Source organism: Scomber japonicus, chromosome 9, assembly GCF_027409825.1.
Source record: "Scomber japonicus isolate fScoJap1 chromosome 9, fScoJap1.pri, whole genome shotgun sequence".
NCBI lineage: Eukaryota > Metazoa > Chordata > Actinopteri > Scombriformes > Scombridae > Scomber > Scomber japonicus.
Window position 1 is genome coordinate 8,488,374 of NC_070586.1, and position 11,105 is coordinate 8,499,478.

The 11,105-nt window shown below is 38.4% G+C and overlaps 1 protein-coding gene across 1 annotated transcript in view; it reads right to left on the reverse strand.

Moving 5' to 3' along the window:
* The window catches only part of rusc2 (RUN and SH3 domain containing 2), a 56,544-nt gene extending 46,170 nt beyond the window's left edge, over positions 1 to 10,374 (reverse strand). The window contains exon 1 of the mRNA XM_053324943.1: positions 10,274 to 10,374. The gene's annotated coding sequence lies outside the window, so the exon portion shown is untranslated. The remainder of the gene's footprint in view (positions 1 to 10,273) is intronic.
* Positions 10,375 to 11,105: the final 731 nt, after the last annotated feature.

Consider the following 11,105-nt stretch of genomic DNA (forward strand, 5'->3'; position numbering starts at 1 on the left):
TGTGTGTGTGTGTGTGTGTATGTATGTGTGTGCACTGCAGTGTAATACATCTTTACTTTACCCACTTCTGACTCTCTCTTATCATCTTCATCCCTCCCTCTCTCTCTCTCTCTCTCCCTCGCTCCTTCATCTACTCTCTCTCCTCTCATGCTGCCACACATACTAATATCTAACCAAGATGGACTGCAGATGGTTTCACCCCGTTTGCACTCTCAATACACAATATCTTTTTTTTTTATGCTCCAGTTTATGAGCCATGTCTGCTTTTCTGCCTCTGAATTCATTGCATTATAGTTCTGTAAAGTGTTTTAAGAGCTCTTTTTATGTCGTTGTGCCTCTCACATCGTTGGCTTGTGTTGACTCTGTGCTTCATGTGCAGCATCACACTGATCTGTTTACTGTAGGATGAAAGCTAGTGACACTAATTCCTTCTCTAAAACTGAGGCATTACTTGTTCTACAGGTTAAATTTCAAAATAAAGCGCTGTTGTTGAGTCTTATTTATCTTTGAGTACAGATATAGCAAGACTCTGTGATATCATGATTTTAATAACGATATCTCCCATATATGACATATGTATAGCTATGCCACTATAGCTAAATCATTCTTTGTATTAATGATAAACCCATTGGATATTTGTAAGTATCTTTTATAATTAATTTGAAAAGTCCATTAAACTGGAGCTGCAACAGTTCATCAATTAAATAATTAGTTTTGGCTTCTCAAAGGTGATGATTTCATTACAAACATGATGATCTGATTTTATTTGGGTTTTATACTGATGATCAAACAAAGCAAGACATATGAAGACATCTTTTTTTTGAAATTATAACATGAATTTATTTATATTTATTTCTAACAATTAATGAGTCAATCGAGAAAATAATGGGCTTATTAATCAATAATGAAAGTAACTGTTAGTTTCAGGCCTTATTTTAATCAATAAATCATCAAAAGATAGTTTAAAATACCCATCATCCAAGATGACATCATCAAATGTATCTAACCAAGAGTCTAAAACCCCAAAATGCTCAATTTATAAAGACAGTAAATCCTCACATTTGTCTGTAAGTCTATCATTGGCTGAGTCTTGTCTTTTTACGCCTCTAAGGAACTTTATGAATCTCTCCATCAAGCTGAAGAAAAGAAAGAAGAAAGAAAAGTTCAACCTGAGCCTTAAAAGATTTATATTTTTATCCCTTTTAATTGAAATCTTAAATACTGTATGTGTGGTACTTGTTAGATCTCTCTCCCTCTCTCTCTCTCTCTCTCTCTCTCCCTCCCCACCCTGACTCATCAGCTGAGCCACCAGCGCTCATCACAGACTGTTGTTAACTTCCACGCAGCAGCACAATGAAAATGTCCACTGTATATTGATGGTGTTCCAGCAGCCCCATAGCGCTCTTTCACAGTCAGACAAATGAGCTAGGAATACAAGAGGAGCAGGCCGGAGCGACATTCATCTGCTCCTGTAATACACACACACACACACAGACACACAGACACACACACACAGAGAGACACACACACACACACACACACACAGAGAGAGAGACACACACACCCACACCCCTACCAAACAGTCGTCTGGGTGCCTTTTAACCAGTGAAGCATTGCAAGCCGAGAGCCATGAAAGAAACAGAGCTACCATAACAAGCTAGAGGGAGAAGGCTGTGTCTGTGTGTGTGTGTGTGTGTGTGTGTGTCAGTGACTCACACGTCTCTATGAAGGCAGCTGCACACATCCACCATCCACATAATTATTTGCCTTTCAGAGACACAAAAATGATGTCCATGTCCTTACGCTGTGACTCAGAATCCTGCAGCCAGCAGTGGAAGAAATATTCAAATGTTTCTCTCAACCCTCACATACTGCTCACAATAATATAATAATAAAACCTCTCATAATTAGCCTCTATGCATCATTTCTGAACCACAAATCAATCATTAAAACCTAAGCAGTCGTTAATAAATTGGTGATTGATCCTAAGTTTTATATCTAACACTATATATTTGATAAATGTGAATAAACAGTCATTTTGAATAAATATGAGTCAAACACTCAATAAAAATGTTTTTAAACAGATGAAACATTTCCATTTTCATATATATAATATTTTGGCACACATTAGGAAAAGTCTTCAAATTCCTGGCTTAAAAAAAAGTTTTTAAGGTGTGTTTTCTTCTGGGTCAAATTAGACCCTGAACAGTATGTAAGGGTTAAATAAAATAAAAATACAACAATATAAGAAATCTACATTATAGGCTACATCCTCCCTTCACCTCCATTCATGTAAAAACACAAAAATGGGGAAGGCCCTCTGCTTTGGAACGACCTGAAACGAGAATCAGTAATTAACCCTAACCCTTAAATCACTTCCTAAAACTCATTTCTACAGACTTCCTGTTAAGTGATGTCATTTGTTTTTTGTTACTGTCTCTTTTTATTGTTTTTTTCTTTTATCAACTCCTTATTGTGTTTCATTGTCTTCTACTCTCATCTTGTTACTGCTTTCTGTGTTGTAAGAACGGACTTGCTTTATCTGTTTTTTCTCCACCACTCTAACACACCTGATTCTGAGTATTAGCTTGTTAACAAGCGGCTGAAGCTCGTTAAGGGATTTGATAACGAGCTAATACTTAGACTCCGGTGTGTTAGTCTGGTGGAGATAACTAAAAACATGCAGGACAGTATCTGTACAGGAGCAGAGATGGACAGAGTTGTATTTGCAATTACTAATTTAAAGTAACTCAAGTTGTGGTGTTAATCAGTGATGTTTACTCTCGTCCATGTGGAGGGGCGTCCTTCTTATCGTCTTCATTCTCTTTGGTTTGGGTTGGAGTTGGTTTATTTAGTTATCGGTTTCCTCTTTTTAGTAGAAGGTAGGTTTCTGTTGGCTTTATAGTGAACTTTGTTTTTTTTTCTTTCCCTGGGTTACATCATTGTTACTCCTCTTATCCCCTGTTATTCATTCATGGATGTAACAATGTTAACTTTTTGTTTCCTGTATGATCTCAAATACTGAAAATCCAACCTCCAAACAAGGATGAACAACACAAATTTGTAATGTACCTTGCTGGAGAAAACTGTGTTATATAAATACAGTTATTATATTATTTTTTTAGAAGTAAAAATACTTACATAATGTTACATTTTCATATATATATTATTGGATTATTATTATAATTATTATCATTATTACTTTAGATACATTAATTAGACATATTTGAATTTTGAATGTGAGGAAGTAAAGTTACCTCTACTTCCTCCTCGTGATGACATCACAATCGGCCGTCCATTCAGTAGCTTTTATTGCTAAAGTTGTTCCATGAGCTGTTAGCATTGTCCACTCACGTAGCCTCCAGAGTCGGCAGAAACTGACCAATCAGAACCGGATGGGGTCATCGGGGTCAGTCTTAAAGAGACAGGAGCTAAAACAGCTTGTTTTACACAGAGGTTGAACTCATGGGGTGAATAAAAGGCCAGTATAAGATCAATAAGGAGTTATATAATAATAAATGATATAGATAGACATTTCAGTTGAGCCCCAGAATATAAATATAGAGCTGGAAATGTGAAGAATATGCCCCCTTTAACATCTGCAAAAGTAAATAGTGACATGTCACGAAGTAAAAAGTACAATAATTAACTCTGAGATGAAGTACAAGTACCTCAAAATTGTACTTGAGTTTAGAGTTTGTGTAAAAGTACTGTAGTTATGTCCCACTACAGCAGGGGTGTCAAACATGCGGCCCGTGGGCCAGAACCGGCCCGCCAAGAGGTCCAATCCGGCCCAGTTTCCTTCTTCCTTTCTTCCTTCCTTCTGGTCTTCTTTTCCTTCCTTCCCTTCCATCTATCTTCCCTTCTTTCCTTCCATCTGTCTTCTCTTCCCTTCCTTCCTTCCTTCCTTCCTTCCTTTCCTTCCATCTGTCTTCTCTTCCTTCCATCTTTCCTTTCCTTCCTGTATTCTCTTCCTTCTCTTATCTTTTTAATGATCCTTCCTTCTGGTCTTCTTTTCCTTCCTTCCCTTCCATCTATCTTCCCTTCCTTCCTTCCTTCCTTCCTTCCTTCCTTCCTTCCTTCCATATGTCCTTCCTCCCTTTCTTCCTTCCATCTTTCCTTTTCTTCCTATATTCTCTTCATTCTGATCCTTCTTTTCCTTCCGTCCTTCCATCTTTTTAATGATACGGCCCACATGAGATCAAATTGGGCTGTATGTGGCCCTTGAATGAAAATGAGTTTGACACCTCTGCTCCACACACACACACACACACACACACACACACACACACACACACGTAACTATCTCACCTTAAAAAGCATAAGAAAGCTTTTTAAAAAGACCCTTTATTGGTCCCGAGACCTTGACAGTGCTTCCAAAAACCCACTGCAGTTCATCTGAAGGCCATTAAACGCCTGCGGAGGTTACATGTGGGTTCAGTTCAGCTTCCTGTGAAGACACGCGGCCGTGTGACTAATTCAATGGCTTTTTTTTATTTTTTGATCCTTTTTAAAAACAGGGAGAGCTGACAGTTCAGGAGTGTTTGAGCACTGTCTGGTTTGCAGGTTTGAAATTTCTTTTTTGAATCTACTGCAATTTCAAAATACAAAAAAAAAGGCAATTTTATATAACGGCCTTTTCAACAATAAGCAGACTAATAGCCGGTACAGGTGAAATGACTCTGAACCGCAGGAGGAATCAAAGGAAACCCACAGAAGCAGTGAGAAGATAAATGAGGTGAACCATCAACTACAATGGATTTAAGATGAATAGTGAATATAAGACTGAATATAACATAAACCAGGGGTGTCAAACATGCGGCCCGTGGGCCAGAACCGGCCCGCCAAGAGGTCCAATCCAATCCTGGTCTTCTTTTCCTTTCTTCCTTCCTTTCCTTCCATCTATCTTCCCATCTTTCCTTCCATCTGTCTTCTCTTCCCTTCCTTCCTTCCTTCCTTCCTTCCGGTCTTCTTTTCCTTCCTTCCCTTCCATCTATCTTCCCATCTTTCCTTCCATCTGTCTTCTCTTCCCTTCCTTCCTTCCTTCCTTCTGGTCTTCTTTTCCTTCCATCTGTCTTCTCTTCTCTTCCCTTCCTTCCTTCCTTCCTTCTGGTCTTCTTTTCCTTCCTTCCTTTCCTTCCATCTATCTTCCCTTCTTTCCTTCCATCTGTCTTCTCTTCCCTTCCTTCCTTTCTTCCTTCCTGTCTTCCTTTCCTTCCATCTGTCTTCTCTTCCCTCCATCTGTCCTTCCTCCCTTTCTTCCTTCCATCTTTCCTTTCTTTCCTGTATTCTCTTTCTTCTCTTATCTTTTTAATGATCCGGCTCACATGAGATCAAATCGGGCTGCATGTGGCGCCTTAAATGAAAATGACTTTGACCCCCCTGACATAAACTTACATTAATATAAGATGGTTTATTCAGGCTTTCACCCTCCTCTGAAATCACTTTCTTTTTTTTTTAACTTTTAATAATTATAAAATAGTCTAAATGGGAACAAGATGTTTTGGTTAGAGCACAACTGTAATCTCCTTTGTGTGGGTTTCTTTTTGCAGAGCTTCAATAACGGAGAGAGTTTAGATAAAAAAGAAAAGCTTTGATGATGTTGGCACAACTTGAAAACTTCTGAAAAATAATTACACTGTTGAAAAATTATCCTTCAACACTACACAGCCTCCAAATCAAGCCAAGCAAAGCATTTATGTCACACTTTTTTTTTCTCCTTTTTTTTTTTTTTGGATTGAATGCAGCTGCAGATAACAGCGTGTTGGAAAAACTCTATTTCGGAGGGAAAAGTAGATAACACGTATGAAAGACCTGCATGATCTCTATCACACATCTGAGATACTCACATGACGGCTTACATCACAGCACACACTCACACATGTTAAACACACACATATATAAAGCACACACACACACACACACACACACACACACACACACACACACACACACACACTGAAACTATGCACATCCGGCCTGTGCAGGCACTCAGTTGCATAACATGAAGAGAGACACATTCCCCGATTGGGAAGAGCAGCTGAACACGGAGAGCAGGAACGTCGCCCCGGTTACAGCTTCATGTACTGTAGACACATTAAGCATCTGTCCCTTTAACCCTCCTGTCGTCTCTTTTGACTGTTCCTTCTTTCCTTCCTTCTTCCCTCTTTCTTTAATTGTTCCTTCCTTCTTCCCCACCTCTCCTTTTTCTTTGCTCCTTCCACCTTCCATCCTTCCTTGCTTCCTTCCTCCCTACCTCCTTACTCCTTACTCCTTTCTTTCCTTCCTTCCTTCCTCTTTTCGTCCTTCCTCCTTTCCTTCCTCCCTTCCTTCTCTCCTAAATTCCTTCCTATTTTTGTCCTTACTCCTTTCTTTCCTTCCTTCCTCTTTTCGTCCTTCCTCCTTTCTTTCCTTCCTCCCTTTCTTCTCTCCTAAATTCCTTCCTATTTTCATCCTTACTCCTTTCTTTCCTTCCTTCCTTCCTCTTTTCGTCCTTACTCCTTTCCTTCCTTCCTCCTTTCCTCCCTCCCTCCTTCCTCCTTTCCTCCCTCCTTCCCCCTTTCATTCCTTCCTTCCTTGACTTCCTTGACAACAGGAGGGTTAAGAGGAAAACCTTTAAAATGCTATGAAATTGTTACTGATCTGAGCGGCAGAGATATTAACCAAGAGCTATCCAAACAAACTAACCCATATCTGTATTTATCTTAAGATGAGTACATTAATCTGATAACTGGAGTTCTGTTGAGCAACATTCAAACATTATGGATTTCAATCCTGGTTTGACTTTTTGCTCCTGAAAAAACAATGAGGCAGTTTTGGGGCTCTAGTGTTGATTTAGTGTGTGTGACCTTCCATGTAGCTCTAAGCTGGCTCAACTTTCTCTCTTTAATCAGTGAGTTCAGTTCATGTCTGCTCTACTGGGGGCAGCAGGGGAAGCTTTCTGACTACAAAAATAAAGTACAAGCTAAGTTCCCTTTCATATATTTATTCAACATTTTTCTGGGTTTATCTCCAAATCAATAATCCAAAATGTGAAGATTGTCAGTTTTATTTTTATTTAGCATTTATGACAAGAATGAAAGATGCTTAAAAACCTCAACTTTGCTGCAACTAGCAAATCATTCAACAACAATTATTAAATCACTTGTGGATCAATGACATGGCTCATACCTTTTCTGTCTGAAGTTTAGTTAAAAAGGTTTAAATATAAGTAGTACCTTTCCAATATACATACTAACTTAAACTTGATAAAAACATTAGTTATTTAAAGTAATTTTTCTGTCATCGTCTGGCCATGACTGCTGTCTTTCTTATTTAGCCTGATTTCCACAGTGTTTTATAATCCTGTGCAAAACTGCAAAGCATCTATATTCATATTTCCATCATAATATACAAACAAACTTTGTCCAATGATGTCCATTTTATTCAATATCATGTGGTGCAATCATCAAGAAACAACCACTTTGAGACTTTTATGATGAAATCCATTAACAGACAGGAAGCTGCATCATATACCAGTTTGCCAAAGACTCATGGAGGCAGAAAGCAGGTTTGTAACTTTCTCTAATATAGAAACTAAATAAGCTTTTTAACAGCTAGTTGCCACATTTGGATATATGTATTTATACTAACAGCTACAACATAATGTTCCCAACTCTGCAGGCAATGACTTTCTGTTGTGATAATTACACTTAACAAGTATGCAAGGTGCCAACATGTGGACACATGAATTCACTCTGAACACCAATCTGATCCTTCTGGAAGAAAAACAAAGATGTTTACGTTAACAGGAGGATATGTATGTACTAAACTGTCTCCTCCCTTCTTCTCTCCCGCTGAGATGATCAGTATTATCGGTTCATCTCTAACAGCATGGGGGCAGTGAGATAAGTAGACCACCCAGTACATAATCCTACATGTTGTACTGATGTATGCAAAAATATGATAAATGCTGCAGTCATAAAATAAGTATCTGAAACATGCTGCTGTTTTTTTTTTAACACTAGATTTCTTCTGAGCACTTTACCTACTCACATGATAATTATTATAACATATTTAATTTAGTCAAGCTACATAAACATACTGCTTAGTGCATGGCATTATAAAGCTGTGTGTAGGCCAGTAGACTAATCTGCATTCCCACAGTGTTGCATGTAATGGACCTCAAAGACACCAACAGCATGAAACCAAGCAGGATACAACAGGAAGTACAACCGGTCTGCTATCAAAATAAAAGCTGGGAGTGAACCAATAATTTCAGGGGTGTCTTCTAAATGAGGCTTCATTTTTGAAGTGTTTCCTGAGGTATATATATATATATATATCATAACAGATATATAATGAAATATATAAATATGAATGCCTTCTGTTTATGTTGTCAGTCGACTTATTTTCCCTAAATTTCACTTGTTTGGTTGCCATGTTTTATTTGCATGCCACTCTGTGTCCTATAACTGATAAATAAACTCATAATTATTTTAATTTCCATACACTGTTTTGACTATTCTGGGTTATTGTATTGATTCCTATATGTATTATTTATTGAAATAGAGTATTAAAAGGACAATTACGCCCATTTTGAACCTCATCTCTAGTTATTCGGATTAAGTATATAGTCTTAGAAATGCTCCTCAGTGTCTCTTATCTTGTGAAGCAGCTAGATTCACAAGATCACAACATCTCACAAGGATCCATCTCGTCAGGCTGCAAGTTATGTGCTCGTGTCCGAACTATCAGTCGTTCGGACCGATGAGCGTCCTGTGTGGATTCTCTCATGATCTGGTGATCTCTCGAACCCAGCTGCCTCACAAGGTAAGAGGATAATAGACAGATGGTTCATCCATTACCTGCCAAGCTTTTTTAGAAAGTGAAACAGTTTCCAAGGTCAACTTCTCAGATTAGGAGGTCAGTTTACCTCCACAGTGTCTCTGGGGAGAAGCTACAAAATCTGTTGGTCTCCTAGCAACAGTGGCGCCAATAGTTAGGGGTAAAGAAGAGATACAGGATTGGATTTTTAGTCTCTGCCTCTGGGTAAACAGGTTTTAATGTTATTTATTTTATACGCTGCTGGACCTGTGTAACATTTAACATGTATGAATGACAATAACCTGAACTGAACTGAAGTGGCGTACTTTGGAAGCCCCTTGAAAGATAAAACTTCCTTGTTCTCATTGCTTCTATTGCAAACCAGCCAAATTTCCAACAGTGAAAATGGGATCCTCAAAATATAGGTGCAGTAGATCTTATGGACAAGGATACAGTTTACAATGTTTCTGGCTGACTCAGATATTCAGTTATTCAAGCCAGAGTATGAAATGCAGCGTAGAGAGGCTGAAGCTGTGGCTGCATTAGCTATGCAAGGGGATATGGTCACCGCAATGCATCCTGGTACATGTAGGCAGCTTTCTCAGTCAATACTGCACACACTGAGAAATGTAGTGCTTCAATTAACTACATTTACTATCAAAAGTGGTGAAATGTCCCTTTAATAAACCAAACAATTAAGATTCTAAAATAAATCACTGTCAGGCTGTTATGCTCTATTTTATGCTCTTATTTTAGTCTAGCTTTTTGTTTTCTTTCTCTCTTTCTGTCTATTTTTCAGTATTTTGTTTTCTTTTTATTATAACTGGACTTTCTTGTTTTTATTATTTTAACTGGTTAATATGTTGTTTCTATGTAAACCACATTGAGTTGCCCCCTGTGTATGAAATGCATTATAGCCTATAAATAAAGCTGCCTTTACCTTTATTTTGTAGGACCTGGGCGGAAGTCACCTCCCATCATTGTATTGAACTTCATAAAGGCTTTTCGTAGAGATGTGGATCAATACGATGATAACAGGGCTGCAGGCCGCTGATTTGTCAGCAATATAAAACATTTAATGTGTAATAAACGAACATAAACTGACTATTTTTGTCTAATTGTGTCTTTTTAATCCAGACTGCGCTGAATGTTAACCCGCATAACACCGCAGATATGTCAGACAGCCCTGCGCTTCAATGCCTTTGTGCCACTGCGATAAAAAAAAAAAAAAAAACGCCACCACCAACCAAGCCAGCAACACAAATCCTCTAAATACCATCTCTAAAATTAAACATGTCACACAAATATCAATCTGTTTAAAAGGTGACAATGTGGTTAAATGTGGAAATGAATGTATCGAAAAACCGAGGCTGCGTCTTTCCCCGCTATGACCGACCGAGGCATCATTTTTTCATCCACAAAAAAAAAAAAAAAAAACCTAATTAAAATCCATATTAAACACACTCACCTTGTCCAGGGTGGTAGGCTGTGGGTCTGTTGTCGATAGGAAGCATGTGTAGCTGGAGGTAAGCGGGCTGGTGGAGCTGCTAGTCCTCAGTGTGTTGTGGGGAATATTGTTTTCTCACTGCGAGGCTGCAGGACAGTCAGCGGCTGTGTGCATCGCAGGATGGGCAGGGCCGGAGAGGCACGTCAGCCTGAGGTCACAGCTTGGTCCCAGACTGATTATCTAATCCTGGGTGGGACGACTGGAGCACATTCACACGCCTCGCACCTCCACCAGGGGTACAATTAGTCCTGGAAGAAGTTATTCAGATGCTTTATTAAAGGAAAAACACACAATTCTATAGTGTCAAAAAAAAAATACTCCTTTAGTCCTGCATGAGAAATTCTGCTTAACTAAAAAAGTAAATCAGTATTAGCAGCAAACTGTAGTAAAAGTCTGGTGTAGTTAAAGTATTACAGTAGAAGTACATAAGTATTATGAGTGATGTAGTTATAGTATTATCAGTCTCTTGCACACAAAAGGTCTGGTGTTCAACAAGACTGAGTGCATTGACGGGCTGACCGGTCCAAAATTACTCAGATCCTTTACTAGTAAAAAATACCAATACACCAATATAAAAATACTCCATTACATGCATGCAAAATCCTACCACAGTAAAAGTACATAAGTATTAGGAGCTTGACGTAGTTAAATATTGCAGTAAAATTACATAAGTATTATGAGCTTGATGTAGTGAAAGTATTGAGATAAGATATTCCTTTATTAGTCCCACAATGGGGACATTTGCATTATTACAGCAGCAGGTGGAGAGTAAAATCTAAGACTAGCAATAAGA